Genomic DNA, 5,335 nt, shown 5'->3' with positions numbered 1-5,335 from the left:
GATTCAATGTTACTGATATTTAAAGAATACTAGTAATATTCCTTGTCAAGGAAATCAGTCTTGTACATATGCCTGATTTTCAAGTTCATGGTTTTGTTTTTTTTTGGTTTTTCTCTGGTACCGGGAACCGAACTCACGACCTTGCGCTTGCCAGGCAGGCGCTTTTGCCGCTGAGCTAAATCCCCAGCCCCAAGTCTTTCCATTTTCAATGAGTGAATGGTTTGCTGTAGCTTCTTTCTTCAAACCCAGCTTTCTTTGAGAGAGTTGTGTGTTCTCAGTGTAAGGAGCAGCATGAGGCAGAGACCAGCCAAGACCCCCAGGCCTGTGTAAAGGCAACTTGGCATGGAACTTATTGTCCCTGGGTGCGGGCACACAGGGCAATAAGGCCATCTCTAGGGAACAAAGAGAAGTGGGATATTTTTATAGGGCTAGAAAGAAGGCAAGGGACATTAGGTAGGAAGATTTAGTAAACATCAATGGTCAAAGTTTTCTGGATGTCTTGTGCATTAACAGGCAAAGTCCTTGAGGCATCTGGTGTAAATGTTTGGGTGTCTTCAGATGTCCAGGCGTTTGGAAGCTTCCATGCTCCATCTTATCTCTTTTGTGACATCCTGTGTTTGCCAAGGGCAGCCCCATTGCTGAGCTGAGAATAATGCCTCCGCTGGCCGATAGGTTGGGTACAGGGCGAGTCATATCCAAATGGAGCCTCACACTCAGTAGCTGCATTTCTTTGGAAACTACTTTTTTTTCATGCTTATTTCATAATAAATAGGGAAAAGAGGGGAATGGCTGTTACTTGTTTTCCAGTGCTACTTCCAAAATATCAACACTAAAGCCAATGGACATTTTCCCTTGAGTTGCGGCCCTTACTCATATTCATCTATGCTCCATAATTATGAAGCCCATTAAATCCGCTTACTGGGGCTGGGGATTTAAATCCGCTTACTGGGGCTGGGGATTTAGCTCAACCGCACAGCGCCTGCCTGGCAAGCGCAAGGTCATGAGTTCAATTCCCAGTACCGGAAAAAAACCAAAACAAATAAATCCACTTACTGTACAAAGCATTCTTGATCAAGGGGTGTTCAGCCTCTTGAATAGAAAATCTTGCCTGAATATGAAATGGACCAGTGACCAAAGACTCAAAGACCCAGTCCTGAGAATAACAGGCCCTTAATTTTCTCATTCTTTTTAACACCTTATAAAGCCTTATTCTGTATGAAAGAGTTGTTTTTGGTACTTTGGACCCAATGGCCCCTCTCAGGTCTTTATCTTGAATAGCTTGCTTTTACTGCAAGATTTTCTTCCTCTATCCTTTTATTTCTTATAAACACGTTTTCGAGATACCCTTAAATAGATGTACTAACCTTTCTACAAGTTGCATATTGCATATTACCCCGTATGATGACTTAAAGCTGTAGCTTTACTCCACAAACTCTAATCTTTTGAATAAAACTTGATGAATCTCTAGAAATCAGAGAATGTGAGAAACTTTTCTTAGCAAAGAGGAAGAAATGAGACACCACTGCTATGAAGAAAAAACAATAAACACCGAATTTAAAAGTTTCCATTGTCCAAAAAAGAATGTACCAAAGTGAAGCAGGCAAGAAAGTCTTTATACCATTGTAATAGGAGCTAGAACTCAACTCCCCTGAAGCAAGAGGCTGAGAGATTTTCAAAATCTGCCTTGTGTTTGCTACTCCGTTGTACCTAATGGAAAAGTAAACTTTCTTGTCTCTTCAGGGCAAGCAATGGTTTTACCATTTGAGACAAGAGGCCCAGCAAAGTTAGGCATCTACCCCGATCCCCAGAGACTGAGAGACGGGGAGTCCGCAAGTAGTTAGACATTAGGTTAGTAGGACTGATGGACAGAGGCGGGAAGGTGTCCAAAGTAGCATGCATTGCCAGTTAATTAAAGAACACTTTGATGCGTAATATATTTATAACCATGTATAATGTCTCAGATCCAAAGTGATCCCACAGAGCACAATGACATTTTAAGGTTACACACTGTGCACATTTCTTCTGATACCTGACCACTTGGCCCTCTAACTGCAGAACACTGGCTGCCATAGCCTATAATTATATTAGGAAATAAAATCTTCTTTAAAGACCTTCTTGCTTTGGACTAGGACCTGGTTTAAATTAAGAGCTTATCTTTTGTAAGTTTCTCTCATCATCAAGGTCCCGGAGGAAGCACTGACCATCTAAAAAGGACAAGAAGGCATGTTACAATGCCAAAGTAACTTCTAAGTAAAATGCTGATAAGCATTATAGTTATACTAGTTCCCCTGACATCAAGAGAAACTTTTGAGTCCATAAACATGTACTCAAATTCACATTCAATGCAGTTGCTTTCCTAGCACTGCCTGCCTTCTTGGTGAAGGAGTAACTCTGTATCTGCTTTAAAATAAATTCTGCCTATATTTCTGCACAGTTAATGGGGTTTTTTTAATGAATTTTTATCAAGATTACAAAGAACAAAGGACCAAGGAAATGAAGGACCTGGCTTCAGGGTGACAGAACACTATCTTCCTTGATGATTACATTACAAAGGATAGTTTCAAGTCCTGAGAAAGATCACTCCCTGAGTGACAAAAGTAGCAATGGACTTCCAATATCAAAGGGACAGGGAAAGTAATTACAAGTTTTCTAAAGTAAATGATCCAAGAAAAGTAAACCTATAGTCAAATAGAAACGTGTCTAAACTTTGTCAAGCAGAGCAAAATGTTAAGGCCCTCTTGATCACCGTGGAGAACATGGGTCTCAGCTTCTCTAGTTTGAAATTCAGGGTCTCAAAGAGTCTTTAAAAGTGAAAATCAAAAAATGGAGAGAGAAAGAGAAGGGTGCTTTCAAAACAGCTTTCTGAGAAATAATTCCTTCGCTTTACACTTGCCCAGTTGTTAGTCATTGGCTGACACTAACATTTTAAACAAGACTATTCCAGCTTTTCAGTATCTCCAAGTCTAGTACGGAAGATAAAAACAAATAATGGTAACACCAAAGGTAAGCATTATAAGAAAGAGGCCTTACTATGAAAGTGATACAAGGATATCAGAACCTCCAAATATGAGATAAGGAAAATACTGTAACTCCCAACCTGTTAGATGTCTGATACCTCTAGTTCATATTCTCTAAAAATCGGAGAATGAATTCTAGGGACAACAGAGATTAAGAGTAGGAAAGTATTTATTGAGAGAAAGCCCCTGCCAGAGAAACAGGAAGGGTCCCAGAGGGGTAGCCAAGGACTGGGTTACCACTATGATCAACCAATAAGCTTCTAAGTACAGCTCCTTAGGTAACATGGATCCAATGGTGAAGCAAGTCATTTGGGCATGGAAACATCAAAGAACTCAGGTAGGTGAGGGAACTGGGGTCTTGGTTGTCCCCTAGGGTGACTGACGCCTATCTAGTCTTTGTTAGATCAGGTGTTACCACATCCCCTTGGGGAGTATGCAGATCTGGTCATTTTGTTGTTTGCTTGAGGCCTGGCCTCCAACTGATGCGTCTCTGGCCACAACTGTAGTGTTTTCACCTTTAGTCTGACTTCCTGTATTTCCACCCAACTTAGCTATCTATAATCAAAGCACTTTGGAGCACAGATGCTGTCAGCAGCTCACGTTTGTACGGACTTATGTTCCAAGAGCTTTACACTGAATCCTCACAAACCCTTGTGAGACACTGGTACCACCTTCACTTGATACAAAAACTGAGACACACACACACCAAAGAACTTCGTGAAAACCAGCGAGATTACGAATTCTGGCACCCGGGTTCCAGGGGCTGTGCTCTTAGGGCCGAAGAACGGTGCGGGTTATATTTGCTGAGCTATGACAAACATGCACGATTTATACGGTGAAACACTTGGATGCCAGGGAAGTACACAACTTCACGCAAGAGCAACCGCCCGACTGCGTCGGTCCGACGGCGGCAGGCGAGCTCGGGCCGCGGCGCCGGGAAGCCAGGCCGGCGACCTCGCGCGGCCTTCTCAAGGGCGAGCACCTTCTCCTTCAGGGCTCCGGGCGGGAGCGGATGCGAGAGGCGCCCCCCGGAGAAGCCGCAGCCCCGGGGGCGTCCCCGTGCCACAGCCTCGGCTCTGGTCCCGGGAAGGCCACCGGGAGCCCCAGGCTCGGGAAAAGACGAGGGAAACGCAACTAGAGCTTCCCGGAAAGTGGGCGTCCTCTCCAGCCCCGTCATTTGCGGACGCAAATCCGGAGGACGCACGGTCAAGGTTTAAGAGTTACCACAGTCCGGCCCTAGGTCCGAAAATGTAGGCAAGCCAGAGATTGTCGCCCTCGGGCCCTGGCCCGACCCTGGAAGCCTTCCCGCAAAACGCGAGCCGACGCCATGTTGCCGCGCCCGCCTCCCGCACGCTCGCCCTCATTACCCAGGAGGCTCTGGGGCCCTGACCCGATTCGAACCGCGGGCGGTGGCCGTGGCCAATCAGCGCTGGGCTGGCTGCTGTGGTAGCCAATGAGCTCCTCCTGCCTGGCCGCCCCGCCCGGGCCAGGTTGAGCTAATTTGTCTGCCTCCCGGGAACAAGATCTATTTTGGGAAATTGCGGCTGCGGCAGCTGGAGACGCAGGCCTGGGGCCTGGGACTCCCTCCCCGCGCTGGGGAACTGTGGAGAGGCCGCGCCCTCGGCCGTGGGCGGGGCGTGAGCGCAGCCCTCTGCCAAGCGCACCCAGCTCGCGGGGCTCCCAGTTCGGCCCACCAGCCACGGCCCGCTCCGAGCGGTGGCCCACTTTCAGCGAGTTGTGTAACGCTGGGCTCTCCCTGCCTGAGCTACCGCAGTGTCCTCTGAGCCGCCTTTTCACTTACCCACCCCAGGACGCCTAAACCCCTGTCCTGGGCTGACAGGCTCTCTCTGGGTTCCCATAATGAGAGCGCCTTTTCCCGTCGCCGTACCCGCTGGTCGGTTTAGCGCTTACTTACTTTCCTGCCTTCCCCACTAGTGCGTGGTGGTTCATTTTTAAGTCTTTGGCAGAGTGCCTGGCCGCAGAAATGCTGTCGCGCTAGTTCTTCAACGAAACGTTAAGCAGAATTGTGAAGTTCTAACAAAAATAAGTAAATAAACAAAACTACTGCGAAAGGAGTGGGAAGAGAATGTCCGGAGCCCCGAACCCCGAAGGAGCGGTTAGGCACCTGCTAGTGACCTCGGACGTGCTCAGTGTAACGTACCGAAATATGGTTTATCCAGGACATGAAAACCAAACACATGTAGAAGCTCTGGAATCACTCCTTAAATCTCACCTTTTCGGGTTTCCAGTATGACTACACGTATTTGTTTTCATTTTTCTAGCCTATCTTCTGTTTGCTTCTTCAGCTCAATCCCGAC

The 5,335-nt window shown here is 46.8% G+C and overlaps 1 long non-coding RNA gene across 1 annotated transcript in view; it reads right to left on the bottom strand.

Annotated features, from left to right (window-relative positions):
• LOC102028439 overlaps positions 1-5,011 on the bottom strand; it is a 42,565-nt gene extending 37,554 nt beyond the window's left edge. Inside the window, exon 1 of the long non-coding RNA XR_264242.2 lies at positions 4,933-5,011. This is a non-coding gene — a long non-coding RNA (uncharacterized LOC102028439). The remainder of the gene's footprint in view (positions 1-4,932) is intronic.
• Between the last annotated feature and the right edge of the window lie 324 nt (positions 5,012-5,335).

The sequence above is a fragment of the Chinchilla lanigera genome, unplaced genomic scaffold, assembly GCF_000276665.1.
Source record: "Chinchilla lanigera isolate Chin_1 unplaced genomic scaffold, ChiLan1.0 scaffold00099, whole genome shotgun sequence".
NCBI classification, from domain to species: domain Eukaryota; kingdom Metazoa; phylum Chordata; class Mammalia; order Rodentia; family Chinchillidae; genus Chinchilla; species Chinchilla lanigera.
Note: the sequence above shows the minus strand (reverse complement) of the source record. Positions and strands in the feature narration are given on the sequence as shown.